We start from the raw sequence: 15,719 nt of genomic DNA, 5'->3' as shown, positions 1-15,719 counted from the left end.
AGATTCTCTTTCTCTGCCCACCCCCAGGAGGGCATTCTCTATTAAAAAAAAAAAAAAAAATGTTGCTCAAGAAATCAAGACAAAATGGCCAATTAACATTTAAAATGCCTTAGGCTGAGAAGCCCACTAGGGCAGGGGGGAATGTATGAAAGGGAACCTCTTAGTTTTGTGATTAACAAAAAGCATGAGACTCTTCAGTTTCCCCAATGTTCCAAATTCATGTTTTAGACATTAATTATCCCTTATAAAATAACTTCCCTCCAGTAACTCTACCAATCACTTAGCATTTGAGTTTCACTTTGGGGATAACAAGTATTTATGAGACACTGAAACCTCTAAAGGCCAAGGGCTGTGGACAATACAATCTCTTTACTTAATGAGGGGGGCAAGCTAATACGTAGGCATTGCAATCCGCCAAGAGACACAATAAGAGGAACACAAGGCTAGCTCAGTCAGTAGAGGTGCGACTCTTGATCTGGGGATTTTAAATTCGAGCCCTGCCTTAGGTATAGAGATTACTCAAAAAAAAAAAAAAAAAAAAAACCCTCAAAAAATAAAAAGATGCAACAAGAAAATGAGCTGCAGTTGGGTACTTCCTTTCTCTGACTAGGATTTTTTAACCGTGGCTGGAGCGCAGACACCCGGCTGCCTGCGAATTCGTTATATTTCACAAGCAGGGATCGCAGAATCCCACCAGACCAGAGTTCTAGGTGTTGTCACCTCTTTCTCGGGCTGCCCCAACAGCTCCCTCAGTGGTCTCTAGGGAGACCAGGTTAGGACCCAGTATTCCCCACGACCACCCCAATCCAGCCGACGCTTCCATGGCTCCCCACAGCACACAAACCCTCAGCTGATCACTCAAGAGTTTTTTCTAACCAGTCCAATCCTAATTCTCCAAACTTTTTCCCAAAACAGCCCTAGCACTCGGTCCAATCAGTCTCCGCACAGCTGCCTTTGCTCTACCCCCAGCGCAGGGCTCAGGATCCCCTCAGCGGAGGGCCTCTTCCCCTTTACTCTTCTACCCCCAACCGCGGCTGACCACGGGACCCCACCCCTCAGGACTCCGCGCAGATTTCACCCACACCAACAGGTCCACTGAGATCCCAATTCACCCCCCACCCTCAAAAATCAGGATTCCTTTCGCCCCGCAACGCCTCCTCCGAACACCCCGGCCTCTGCTCTCACCCCTGGGGCTCCCGAGCGGCCTCCCGGCCCTGGCGGCGCCTCAGAAATCGCAGCCCAAGGCGAAAAGCTGCCGAAGCCTCCCGCACAAGTCCCCCGGGACGGGGTGTGGCGAGCCCCGCTCCCAGCACGCGAAGCCGGGCACGGCGGGGCCCGCGGAAATGCGGGGCCCCTTCAGACCACCGCCCCGAGGCCGGCCGGGCGGCGCGGGATCTCCGCCCCCCGAGCTTCCAAGAGCGGCGCGGCGACCAAGAACCGGAGGAACAGCCGCGGGGCTCCCGGGTGGCCCCTCTCCGGAGGCTGCGCACACCCCATCCTGAGTCTGTCCACCGCGTCCCGGTGCCTACAGCTCTACGAGCGCCTACAGCTCTTTGGGGAGCCCGGGGGCGCGCCAAACCTCCGAAGGGCCCCGCCCGCGCCTCACCCGCTCCCCGATCCCAGCTCGGCCGGGCCTGCGTCCGCCGCGACTCACCTCCCCTCCTCTCGAATCCGTACGGCACTGGTTGGGTCTGGACCTGGTCCGACCAGATAAGACCGCACCAGATGCACCGCACCTGCCACCCAGCAAGAGAGAAACAGCCGCGCGCCTGACGTCACGGCTGCCCGGAACGCCGCGAGCCCCGAGTCACCTGATCACCCCGGCAACGCGCGCGGGGCGGGGCGGGGCGGGGCGGGGCGGGGCGGGGCGAGGCGGGGCGGGGCGATGGCGTCACAGCACTAAGCCCCACCCCCAGCCTCCGGGCCTCCGTGCGCCTCCCGGAGCGCGCTCTGGTCGGGGGCTGAGTGGGAACCGGAGGCGGGAGCCTGGCTTCCGTGCTCCCGCCCCTGAGCTGGGGTGTACCGGAGACTCCCAACCCGCACTTCTCTCAGGTCGGATTGGTTCTCCGAGACGCCAGACGATGCCCCCTGGCCCCCGCCACTGCAGGCGTCTGGAAGGCAGACTGTGTCCCCGCCGTGGCCCGCTCAGGCCGGGCTCGCTGTAGGCCGTTTCTCCTGGTGTCTTCTCCGTCTAGATTCAGATCGTTCGGGGGTTTAGGTTTCCGAGCTGTACCTGAGAGGACCGGGGCTGAAACTAACTGGATTGCTCTCTGGCAACTTTTCTTCACGGCAAGTAGTGAAGCCTTTGCCAGAGAATGTAACAACCTCCTTCATTCAGGCCCAGGCCCCCGACTTCCTGTTCTGAAAGCCTTGTGTTTCCACAGAAAAAGAAATGACCGAAACACTCCCAGAACAAAGTCGAGGAAAAATCAGCGAGTCCTACTCGCAAAAATAATTTTTTACTCATTTTAGAAATTGTTTTTTCTCAAGTGTCCTCCCCTTGCCTGCTATAACCATATGCCGACACTTCTGTGACCGGTGTAGACCACCAGCTTCAAAGTGAGAATTTAACATCCCATGGAAGTCCCAGTTTGAGAGCCACTGTTTATCTCACCCCTTTGCTTCTTGCTAATTGAGTTTCATTTAAGTTCTACTCTGTTATTCCCTGCACTACTATGGGTTTCATATATTGTCCCTCCCTCTCAAACTATGGGATTTTAGACTTATTAAAAAGAAAAACCATAGACCTCGATGTCACTTTGGCCGAGTCACCATACCAAGGCTTAATAACCTATAACCCAATTGCAATTTCAACCTTTGCCAGAAATGCAGTCAGGAATTTTCTGATAAGCACCAATGAGGCAATCTGTCACATGGTACTTGCTGTCCATCCCTTAAAGGAAAATGGGGTAATCTGCATTATAGGAAGCCTTCTACTCAGCCCTAACAAAGTTAGAGCTTCTTTTCTTCTGCTGACAACTTTCTTGCTCCAACCTCCTTTCTGACAAAACAAAACAAAACAAAACAAAACAAAACAAAACAAAACCTTCCAGGGCTCCCTGGGTGGCTCAGTTGGTTAAGCACTTACTTTCAGCTCAGTTCATGAACTCAGGGTCCTGGGATCAAGCCCCTCTTGGGACTCCCTTGCTCAGTAGGGAGCCTGCTTCCCCCCCTGCACTGCCTCCCCCCTCCCCTGCTTTTGCTCTCTCTCAATCTCTCTCTCTCTCTCTCTCTCTAATACATAGAATCCTTAAAAAGGGGGATGCCTGAGTGGCTCAGTGGTTGAGTGTCTGCCTTTGGCCCAGGGCGTGATCCTGGAGTCCCGGGATCAGGTCCCACCATGGGGCTCCCTTCATGGAGCCTGCTTCTCTCTCTGCCTGTGTCTCTGCCTCTCTCTCTCTCTCTCTCTCTCTGTGTCTCTCATGAATAAATAAATAAAATCTTAAAAAAAAAGAATCCTTTAAAAAGAAAAAAAATTCCATTTTGTACAACCACCCTCTACCAGGCAGATGGGATGCTGTCTGATTTAGTCATTTAATAAAGCCAATTAGACCTTTAAAATTCTTTGGTTGAATTTTTTTATTTAACAGGTAAAAAAGTTATTTTATGATCAGTTTCTAGTGAGCACCTTTTGGCATTGCCCAGCTGATTGACACATAATCTCTGAAGATTAGGAGTTTGATGAGTAGTGTGTCTCCTGTCAAAGTATCACCTGTACTCATTATTAGTTCATGAATAGTTTTAAGTGATACTTTTTTACTTGTCTGCATTTATTTTTAAAAGAAACACATATAAATGGGGAAGACGACAGTTGTGAAAGGTAGAGAAGAATCATGGCTTCAGACAGAGCTGTACTAATAGAAGAGATTGAAAACATGAGCCCAAGGTCCCAAGGGGCAGAGAATAGTAGGCAGGAAGATGTTGGGAGCTGGGCTGGGGCGGTGAGACCTGGGTTGTACAGCAGATCTAACCAAAATCTTTCCTGGAGGTAAGGGAGGGTGGGGGCAGAATTGAGCTAGAATGAGGTTTGAAGAATATGGTGGAAGGGAACATGCTGGGAGCCCAGACTGAGGAGGGATTGGAGAGAAAGGAGATGCAGCAGTGGTTTTGGGAAGAGGTTTGCTGAAAGGGAGGGCAAGATAAAGAGAGACCCAGGAAGCAGTGCTGAGGGGTTGGAGTGTCCTTCTAAGGTTGGCAGGGGAATACAGCATTGCCTGTTAGCCTCTGAAGAATGAAGGTCACTTATGCACACTCCAAAACCTTATTTTGACCATCAGGGGCTTGACCCACCGATACAGAAGACCAGAGACTATATGTCCATAAGTCTACTCTACGTCCATAAGTCTACTCTGACAGTAAGACTTTGTGGAAATTTTTCTAGGCCTTTAGGGGCAATCATATGCCTCTGAGGTCCTAATGAGGGCAGAGCAAGGTGAGAAAGAGGGGTATAAGGCAGGGATAACTGCCTTCTCATGAGAGTTGGGACAAATAAGGGCTGTGCTGGGGAAGAAGAGATGATGAGACATGTTTTCAGTAAGGTCCCTGGCCACTCCCCTTTTACTGAGTTGGTTGGGATTGAGAGGGCATAACTATCAAAAGAAAAACAGAACACTTCCCACCCTCATATCCACCTCCACATCCATAATGAAGGAGTGCTGTCATGTGAGTACAAACCCAGAGAATGCTGCTGGCAGCATCCAAGAACCTGAGAGACATAGCCAGGTTGTGGATCCCATGTGGTTCTTTCTAGAATTTGACCTCAAGTCCCAGGACGCAGCAGTGGGGCAGTGGTAGAAGTTGATGCAGTTTTACCAAGTTTCTTCAGAACAGTAGTGAGTTTCCTTCCATTCCCAGAAATAAAGAAAAATTGTGTAGAAGGCCCTGACAAAGCATATTTTCTGTAAAAGTTCATTAGCCACAGAAGCTGTAATGGATTTTTTTACACATGTAATTCAGGAGAACTATCTAAGGATGCAGAGGCAGCCTGATGCAGTGGTTAGGGAGCTTGTGCTCTGAGATCGATGCATTTTATGAAGATGGCCAAGTTACCCACTTTCTCTGAGCTTCAGTTTTATCTGTAAAAATGGGGATAGTGACACCTACCTCATAAACTTTACCTGAAGTCTTGATGAAAGAAAGAATCCAGATTCATGATTTTTCAGAAGGCCATTTTATCTCACTTTTTTATTTTTGAAAGGAAGTTCTATGCCCCAGGATAGAACTCAAATTCCCCAGGATGGGGCTCAAATTCACAAATACAAGATCAAGAGTCACATGCTCTATTCAATGAGCCACTAGGTGCCCCTTCACAAGGCCATTTAAAAAACCATTGTGTTGGGGCACCTGGGTGGCTCAGTGGTTGAGCGTCTGCCTTTGGCTCAGGTCATGCTCTTGGAGTCCTGAGATTAAGTCCTGCGCCGGGCTCTCTGCCAGGAGCCTGCTTCTCCCTCTGCCTGTGTCTCTGCTTCTCTCTCTGTGTCTCTCATGAATAAATAAATGAAAATCTTTTTAAAAAGTAAAAAAATAAAAATAAATTTAAAAAACCACTATATTTTCACTGGATCCTGTTTGTTCACTCAACAATTGGATGAAAATGTTTCTTGAATGGCTATTGTGCACTCAGTGTGGTGATGGCTACAAAAGAAGAGGTGCTCCCTCACCTCATTCTCCAGGCATCTGCCTCCTGGTGGGAAAGCCAAATAGCATGAGATCTGGTAAGGCCCCTGTGAAACCGAATGCTCAACTATGTTGTCATTCCCTTCTGTGTCCCCAGCATTCATGAAAGCAAGGCTATGCCAGTACACTGGCTAATGTGGGATGCATGAAAGGAAGGATGTGGAGCAAAGCATTGAAAAGCAGGATTTGGAGAGGTAGAAGGAAAGATTGCATTCTAGGTACATATGTGCTGAATGAGCGAATGACTAAACAAATAAGCAAAGACAACAAAATCAGAGAACAGCAGGCATAACCGAAGACCAGCCTAAGTGGACTGCAGAAATTGTAGAGTTGTGAGGAACAAGGTAGAGACAGAGCAGGTTGTGGAAGAGCTCTGAAGATAGCAGAATCTTCTGGTAGGAACATGAGGTCTGAAGCTGAAGTAACAGAGTTGTTTTCGGACTCCTATCATTTATTGGCCATGTGACTTGAGCAAATTACTTGACCTCTCTGTACCTCATCTGGGAAAAAAAATAGGTATAACTATTAATATCTACTTTATGGCATCATTTTGAGGATTAACTGAGAGGGTGCATATGAAACCTAAGCATAGTGCCCAGTACCTGGTAAATGCTCCAAACTGTGAGCTTTTAGTCTCGGTATTGTTCTTATTAAAGGCTAAGAAGAAGAGTATAGATTCCATATGGAACCCACAGGGAACCAGGGAAGCTCTTGGAAATGGGAAATGGGAATGGGAAGCAGTCTTCTGTAATCACTGGGCAGCAGAGTTCAGGCTGGTCAGAGGGGAAGAGGGTCATGGCAAAGGTGTTGCCCCAAAGAGTCAAGAAGGGATGACAAAGGACTAGAAACAAGCCTTCCTCAAAAAGAGAAAGGCTGCCACCATTTGTTTAAAGCTGTGTGAAATCTGGAGCCTGACACACAGACACTCAGTAACTCTATTAAATGGACTTCTCTAGACGTTGCACAAGTTGAACAACATGTTTCTGGAGCTCACAGGTTCAATGGCAAACACTAGTGGACTTCTCTAGGTCAAGCACAGAGAGTTGTGGTTTGTGTGTGGGTTTTTGTTTTTTTTAAGATTTTATTTACTTATTCATGAGAGACAGAGGGAGGCAGAGACACAGGCAGAGGGAGAAGCAGGCTCCCTGCAAGGAGCCTGATGTGGGACTGGATCCCAGGACCCCAGGATCACACCCTGAGCTGAAGGCAGACACTCAACCACTGAGCAACCCAAGTGCCCCAAGTATAGAGTGTTTTAAAGCACTGGAGAAGTCTACTAAGACTTGGCCCCTGGCTTATTTCAGTGTCTTCTACTTAGCAAATTAATACATGTGAAAGGAAAGCCAGTGAATGTGGTTAGCTCAAGAGTGACCAGATTCTTTTTTTGTGTCAGAGTATTAAAGAAATGAGACAAATAATTATGCTTCTTGTACTCTTTCTTAGGTCACTGCTCTGCCGGAGTCTAATGGAATTGGAGGTCCAGGTCAAGGAAGAAAAGGCAAACTCATCAGTTTGTTTGTGGCCACATTCAAGGTTTCAGTTTTCATCTGAGCAAGGGGTGTCACAGTTTTGTGTTTCTTTTTCTGATCTACTTTTTCAAATTCTAATCTGCTAGTCAGGAATGCCTTCATTGCAACCGACTAAAATGCTATTCAAATTGCTTTTTAAGAAAAAAGGAGAGAAATTTTATTTATTGGCTCATGAAACCAAAAATCCAGAGGCAAGTTTCAGGTGTAGCTGTATATAGCCACTCAAATACTATCACCAGAAATCTCCTCTCTTGCTTTCTCTGGCTCAGCTCTCTTTTCTCTGCATTCTCAGGTGGTGCCTCTGGCAGTGTCAGAATTACATTCCCACAGCAAAAAGTCCCAGCAAACAAAAGGCATTCTCTTTCCCAATAGTCTTAAGAAAAGCTCCAGGTTGGAGTCTCATTGTTTGCATTGGCTTTGGGTAACTTGGGTTTTTTCTGAATGTTTGGCTGGAGCCAAGAGATGTGACACCTTGGCTACTTCCATGCTCTCCTCTGGAGCTGAGCACCAGTGAGATTAAGCCACCACTAAACCCTACAGTTGAAAGTGTACAAGGAAGGGCTTCCCTAGGAAAATTGAAGTTTAGTTACCACAATGAGGAAGCCGATGCCAAGCAAACAAAAAACACAGCTGACCCCTAAAGGCCGCCAATACCCAAACCACAAGTCAATGGAAGGCTCCTGAAGGCACAAGTAATGCAACGGACCAATAGGTTAACATTGAATCAAGTTGAGAGTCAACCTATCTTCTGTATTTCCAGGAAAGCAGCATCCAGCGGGGAGCAAATTTCAGCACTCAGAGGTTGAGCCTTGTTGAGATCGTGGCATAGAAACTTCCATTGGTTTTACCTAAATGCACTATCCTCTCTGGAAGTATTACTTCTGAGGAAAGTGCTTCGGGAGCACTTAGTGCTTTACATGTTTGTAAAGCACCTTGAGTTCTCAAGAAGCGTTACACAAATGCGTGCATTTCTAATTGTGACTTTCTGAAGCACTGATTTCTTAAGTGGCCTGGTATTCGGATAATGATCTTAGGATCCCAGTCCTGGAGGAAAACACATTTTTCTCTTAGGCAGCTACTCAGTGGAATATGGCAATGAAATCTCCATCAACAGCTCTGAAGACTAGCCCTGAAATAATCAACCTTTATATCCATTTGCATTTATATTTCTAAAATGGATGGATAATAATAATTTAGCACATGATACATGAAGCATAAGAACTCATGGTAACATTAAATTCACATAGTTATTCAACCCATTTGCTAAGTGCCTACCATGTGCCAGGGTCTATCCCAAACTCAGAAGATGTAGGAATAAACAAAACAGATTTAGAAAATCCTTGCTTATATGAAGCTTATATTTGCAATAGTGTGTCCATATACACCTTTAACAAACTTGGCAAAGTCTCAGTGAGTGCTTCCTCTAGCCTAGACTTTCTGCCAGTGCTCTGCATACATGGATGATTCTCCACTTCCTACCGATTAAAAACTGGCTTCAGAGAGATGTAGACACCTGCTCAAGGAGCCACAGACCATGAGTGGTAGTATTAGGACTGAAATTCTTATCTCTGTATCTGCCTTTTAATTGCTACTCTCTCTTAGGCAGTGGATGGGAGGTGAAGGAGAGTGGTGGGGACTGTGGCAAACCAGGGAACAAACTCAGTGCAAAGGGAGCCGCTATTACTCAGCTCCAGCCACTTGTCACAGGGAAATGTGTTTCACTGCAGCTACATTTTCAGATTTTTCAAGAGGAGCCCACAAACAGGATTTTGATGTGAAAAGTGATTTTTATAACACTGTGAAAGCCAAAAATAATCTGTCTGGGCATAATTCGGGCTCTGGGTCTGCCGCTCTATTAGAGGTAACAGCGTGTCCAGGAGGGTCCCTGGGGTGGTGAGATTCCAGAGAGCAGCTGGGTAGAAATGTAGGTAGAGAGCTGTAAAAACAGCTGTGGTCCTTGCACAAAGCATTTCTCAGGTTGATTTCATAAGGCTAAGGTAGAAAAACGGTGCCTTGTTTACTAAAAAAAAAAAGAGAAAGCAAAGTTCTTAATGAAAGGTAAGAGTGAGGAAGCAGCTGAACATTCCAACCCCACCCTGCCCCCCCCCCAACATGGAGGAGGTTGGCATAGAACCATCCTATGGTGGGTTGACAGGCCACGCTTATCTGAAAGGGAAAATTTAACTTCAGGGCGGGCTTCGTGTTACATCTGAGGTCCTAATAATGATCATTATGCTGTCAGAGCAAAAGACATAGTTCAAAATAATTCTCCTCCTAAAAGTCACATTCTACTTGCTTCCTGGCCCTTCCTTGCCTTCTCCACCCTGTGGCCTCCCACACTCAGCAAGCCTTTCCTCTTCCCCATCCCATTTGCCAAGGGATGACAGCCATGGGACATGGGGAGGTCTCATCCCGGGGTGGTCTGGGGTTGGAACAGAGTTGGTGGCAGCGCCTCCTCCTGTCCTGGCTTCTGGGGGAAGGGAGGGACACAGAAGAGCTTCTGTGTTTAAAAAACATTTGCACCATCAATAGAATGAAACTCTGCAAGACAATAGTTTTACTTAAAAAGTGTAAAGGAATTCCCATCCTGTAGATCTTAAAACCAGGAAACCTCTGTTTACTACAAGAATTGTTTCAGAGAGGGAGTGAAATCTGGCACATGAAAAATCTCATTTCTGTCTGCTCTCAAGATAGTAACTCTGCAGCCATATGCCATGAGTATTTCATCACAGCCAAACAGGACTGCACTGCACTGGGGACAGGTTTGCTGCTGCTGCCGCCTCATCCACCTCCTGCTACTGGAGACAGGTGGCACTGCTGTGGAAGCAATAGAAGATTAGGCACGTGCTCCTGCCTGGGACCTGACAACTCCCTATGCACCATGAGGCTTTAAGTCCCAGCTCCTCTGGGCCCTGGGAGCCTCTTCTTTGGAAAACACACAGAGTAAGGACCTAGATACTTTCTGAGCAGGACAAAACAGAGAAAACTTGTACTATGCCCTCTCCCTTACTTGAAGATCAATTAAGATTAAGAAATGGAATGACTTATGGAGGCAGGGCAAGGCTATGATTAGAGAAGTCCAGAGTCCTATGTTCCAGCGTGGGTTCTCCTGAATCATGGCCTTGGGACCCAGAACAATTTACTAAATGTCTCGAGGCCTCCGTTTCCTCATCTGTAAAATGGGAATAATAATAGGACTGAGCACACAGAGCTGTAGTGAAGGTTGGTTGGTAGAAGCTGCTCTCTTTGCCCGGAACTCATGCAGAGTTCACCACCACTGTAAATCCCATCATGCCCCCAACATCTGCAACCCAAGAGAGGGTGCAGATGCAGACATATGCTTTAATCATGGCCCCATCACGAGTTTCTGTGGCTCCCTGGGCAGGTAATCAGGAGTTACACATCATAACCAGGGCCTCTCTCTTGCAATTCTTTAGCTGCAGCAGTGGAAACCCAAGCTATCTTTGCTCTCACTACATCACTACATCCAGAGCCTTATTTTAGACGCCACCTTTGCTTGGGTTGCTGTACTGCTCTGGCCACATTCCAGATGAGAATGTACCTGCCCTGCCTCCTGCTCCAGGCCCCTGGAGAGACCAAATTGGCAGTCCCATAGGTAAGGCGTCTACCAGCGTCAGAGTGGGAGTGGCACTTGGCACTTTGTACACATGCAGTTTCTTGAGCTCTGTTCTAGACCTATTGCTTCTGACTCACTGGGACCAGTGCCTGGGGATATTGGCCTAACAAGCCCTCCAAGGGAGCAGCAGGTGCACTTTGAAGTTAGCATTTCTGGCCCTCTGCTGCCTCAAACTGCATATCTTCTCCTCAACCTGTTTCTCCTCATCTGTCCTACTTACCTGGATCATTATCCCCCAGGGGAGATAGGCCTTCAAGCCACAGGCCAGTTGGGCCCCCAGCTTCAGGATAGGCCCAGTCACCTCTTTGTAGAGTTTGCCCTTCTTCCTGCCCGGCCTGTTGAGGCCTTCTCCGTGATGTCACTTCAGAACCAGTGGTCCTGCTCTCCACCTGACCCTTCTGGAGGTCTTGATCTGAAATGTACACCTGGTCCTGATACTCCCTTACTCAACATTCTTTAGGGTTTTTCTGTCTTCTGACAGGCTCAAAAGCCTCTCCCTACAGCTTTCAGTCTCCTGCCACTTCCACTCCTACAGAAAACTCCAAGCAGACTGACATTATGCTCAGGTCTTCGAATGTTCTGTGGGGCTGCATGCCTCTGGGCTTGTATAGACACAGTACCCTCCACTGTAATATCCTTTCTCCTCTGCTGCTTTTCCTTAAATCTTGACTGAAATGTCACCTCCTCCAAGAAGTCTTCCCAGGAGTGCTGACTAGTCCCTCCTTTATCCTCGTACACTCCCCAAATATATATCACCCATGACCCTATTTTGCTTTTATTTGCTTATGTGTTTCTGCCCTACTAGACCCACTAGAGAGATGTGCATTTTATTCATTTCAAATTCTAAACCTTTATCAGGGTTGATAAGGTCCTTCATGATCCGGTTCTTGCCCCCCTCTCCACCCTGTCTCCTACCACTTCAGTTACACTTGGCCTTCGGACTGTTGCCAATAGCACCAAACTCCTTCCTGATTCTGGGTCTTTGTTCCCGCAGTGACCTCTTCCTAGAATGCACTCCCCTAGATCTTTCCATGGCTGACTCCATCTTGACATTCAGATCTCTGCTCCCATGTCACCTCCTCAAGAGTCCTTCCTTGCTCAACCAATCAAAAGTAGTCTTACTTCCCCATTTTTTCTCTTATGGTACTCTGTTTTCTTCCCTTTGGAGCACTCATCACACGCTATAGCTACCTCTTGTTTCAAATCAGCCTATGGGGCACCTGGGTGGCTCACTCAGTTGAGCGTCTGCCTTTAGCTCAGGTTGTGATCCCGGGGTCCTGGGCTTGAGTCCCACATCAGGCTCTGTGCTCAGCAGGGAGTCTGCTTCTCCCTCGCCTCTGCCCCTCCCCGTTTGTGCTTGCTCTCTCGCTCAAATAAATAAAATCTTTAAAAAACAGTAAAATAAAACGAGCCTTATTGAAGTGTAATTTACATAAATAAAAGACGAGTTTTAACAAATATTCATATATCCACCACTCTACTCAAGATATAATTTCCAAAACCTATCCAATTTTCCTGATCCTTCTTTCCAGTCAATATTCCCCACTCCCTACCCACCTATGACCTGCCCCAGCCAACCACTCCCTACTTCCTGTTCCCATGGCTTCCTTTTGCTTGTTCTAGAACTTCATTTAAATGTAATCATATGGGGCCACCTGGGTGGCTTACTCAGTTAAGTGTCTGCCTTTGGCTGGAGTCATAGTCCCACGGCCTGTTGGTGTGTGTGGGTGGCCTACTCCTCCTTCTCCCTCTGCCCCGCCCCCATTCTTGTGCTCTCTCTCCCCCTCTAAAATAAATAATAAAATCCTAAAAAAATAATAAATGTAATCATATGGTATATATTCTTCAATCTGGCTTCTTTTACTCTGCTTAACGTTCTGGAGGTTTATTCATGTTGTAGCACTTATCAGTATTTGTTTTTTTTATTGAATACCAAGAAATTGTATGAATATTCCACAATGTATCTCTTTGCCTATTTTTTTTTTTTCTCTTTTTTTTCTCTCTCTTTGCCTATTGATGGACACCTGGGCTATTTCCAGTTTGGGGCTATTATAAATAAAGCTGCTTTGACAATTCATGTTCAAGTCTTCTTGTGGACCTCCATTTTTATTTCCTTCAGGTAAATAAGTATAATGGAGATCACTGGGGAGATGGTATGTATATGTTTAAATTTTTATAAGATACTGCCAATCTTCTTTCCACAGTGTTTTTCCATTTCACACTGCTACCAGCAGCATATGAGAATTCCAGTTGGTCCATATCCTTATCAACACCTACTACCATTCTTTCCAATTTCAGCCATTCTAATGGGTGTATGGTGTCATCTCATGTTTTTAATTTACATTTTCCTAATGGCTAGTAATATTGGACAAGTTTTCACATGCTTATGGATATTTGTATATCTTCTTTTATTTTTTATTTATTTTTAAAAAATATTTTATTTTTATTTATTCATGACAGACACACAGAGAAAGAGAGAGAGAGAGAGAGAGAGGCAGAGACACAGGCAGAGGGAGAAGCAGGCTCCATGCAGGGAGCCCGACGTGGGACTTGATCCTGGGTCCCCAGGATCACACCCTGGGCCAAAGGTAGCTGCCAAACTGCTGGGCCACCAGGGCTGCCCTGTATATCTTCTTTTAAAGTATTTGCCAAAGTTTTTTGCCATATTTTAATTTGGTTTTTGCCTTCTTCTTGAGTTATATATTTCTCTGTGTGCTGTGCATGCAAATTATTGTCAAAAATATGTAATGAGGGGCACCTAGGTGGCTTAGTAGTTGAGCATCTGATTTCAGCTCAGGTCATGATCCCAGGGTCCTGAGATCAAGTTCCGCATCGGGATCCCCGTAGGGGAGCCTGCTTCTCCCTCTGCCTGTGTCAGTCTGTGTCTCCCATGAATAAATAAATAAAATCTTAAAAAAATATATGTATCAAAAAACTTTCTTCTATTCTGTGACTTACCTTTCATATTCTTAATGCTGCTTCTGCCCCCTTTTATGATTAGTTCTACCTGTGATCTAAGAGAACTCTGCCTATCCTGAGGTCATGTCAATTTTCTCCTAGAAGCTTTATAGTTTTTCTTTATTAAATCCTTAGTTCTTTGATCTATTTCAAGTATGTTGTGAGGTAGGGATTGAGACCCATTGTTTTCCTTTCTGATATTCAGTTACTAGAGCACCATTTGTTGAAAATTCTATCCCTTCAACTGTAGTTATTTAAATTTTGTTTCTTTTTTAAAAGTATTATTTGTCTCTCCCACTAGACTATGGGCTCCATATATTTGTTCTAATTTAATCTGGGCTTTTTTCCATCCCTGCTACCTCCTCGCAGGTAGAGAAAGCAGAGAAAGGGCTTATTTGCAAGTCACTTCCAGCACTGATTCTAGGGAACAGGAGCAGGCGGGTGGAGAGAGCAGATGGGAAGGAAAGAAAGCCAGGACGTGGTGTGCTATGGAGCTGGTCACCACTGTGGGCAACGGGGGCTCCATCCTGCGGAGGTCTGCACCTGAGAACCTCTACTCAGTGTTAGAGAAGAGAGTAAACATCCCCTGACCAAATAGAGCTCCATTGGTCAGGGGTTGCCCCAGCAGGATTAACCTCAGACCTGCAGACAGAAGCCCTGAGCAGAAAGCAAGAGTCCTGGGGAGCAGCTAAACCAAGTGGTTTCCACCTGCTCCAAGCTGGTTGCCAGGATGCCAGATGAGTAAAAGGTGGGTCAGAAGGATGACAAGAGGGTCACAAGTTTCTGACACACATTCATTAAACAAGTATTTATCGAGTGTCTCCACTGTGCCAAGCATTGTGTTAAGCAGTGGAGATAGTCATACAAAGCCAATCCCTGCCTGTGTAAGGGAGGCAGACAGCAAGCAATTCAGTGACTGACACATATTATACCAAGAAGAGGTATGTGCCAGGAAAAAAAATAAAACAGGGTAAGAGAATTGTGAAGATGAGTGCAGATATAGGGCTTATTTTGACCATCAGCAAGTTTCTCTGAGAAGCTGGTGTTAGAGAGAATGAACCATGTGGATACCTGAGGCAAGAACATTCCAAGCAAAAGGAACTAGGAGAGAAAAGCCTTGAGGGAAAGCTAGCTAGCTTAGGGCGTTGGAGAAACCACAGGAGTTCACTGGGGCTGTACCAGAACTAGAGGCAGAGTCTCTAAGAGGTGGGGGAAGCCAGTCTGGCAGGCCTCAGAAATGAGTTTGAATTTGATTCTGTGATGGGAAGCCACTAGAGGGCTTTAAGAAGAGTTTTAACTTGATTTTATTTATGATTTAAAAGTTATGGGAGATATCGTCACACATATATTAAAATGGCTAGAATTTATTTACTTTTAATCTATCCATTTGAGAGAGAGAGAGAGAGGTGAGTGAGCATGGGTGGGGGAAGGGCAGAGAGAGAGAGACAGACAGACAGACAGAGACAGAGACAGAAGAAGGCTACCCCACTGAGCAGGGACCCTGATGTGGGGCTTGATCTCAGGACCCTGGGATCACGACCCAAGCTGAAGACAGATGCCTAACCAACCGAGACACCCAGGTGCCCCACGGCTAGAATTTTTTTGAAAAAGTGGTAATAGCTAGGACTGGCAGGGTGCAGAGCAATGACAACTCTCACACATGCTGCTGGGAATGTGAGCCAGTGTGCAGAAGATTTTGGCAGATTCACAGAAGGACAGACTTAACTGTGCAACCCAGTGATCCTACTCCTAGGTATTTACTCAAGTGAAATGAGCCTTAAGTTCTCACGTAAACCTGTACCAAATGTTCGCAACTTTATTTTTTTTTAATTTTTATTTATTTATGATAGTCACAGAGAAAGAGAGAGAGAGGGGCAGAGACATAGGCAGAGGGAGAAGCAGGCTCCATGCACCGGGAG

General features: G+C 46.4%; 1 non-coding gene across 1 annotated transcript in view; it reads right to left on the bottom strand.

Annotated features, from left to right (window-relative positions):
* CYSTM1 overlaps window positions 1-1,832 on the bottom strand; it is a 43,283-nt gene extending 41,451 nt beyond the window's left edge. Inside the window, exon 1 of the transcript XR_005355434.1 lies at window positions 1,655-1,832. This is a non-coding gene — a transcript (cysteine rich transmembrane module containing 1). The remainder of the gene's footprint in view (window positions 1-1,654) is intronic.
* Window positions 1,833-15,719: the final 13,887 nt, after the last annotated feature.

Source organism: Canis lupus, chromosome 2 (genome assembly GCF_011100685.1).
Source record: "Canis lupus familiaris isolate Mischka breed German Shepherd chromosome 2, alternate assembly UU_Cfam_GSD_1.0, whole genome shotgun sequence".
Lineage (NCBI taxonomy): Eukaryota > Metazoa > Chordata > Mammalia > Carnivora > Canidae > Canis > Canis lupus.
This window is presented reverse-complemented; position numbering and strand designations above follow the sequence as displayed.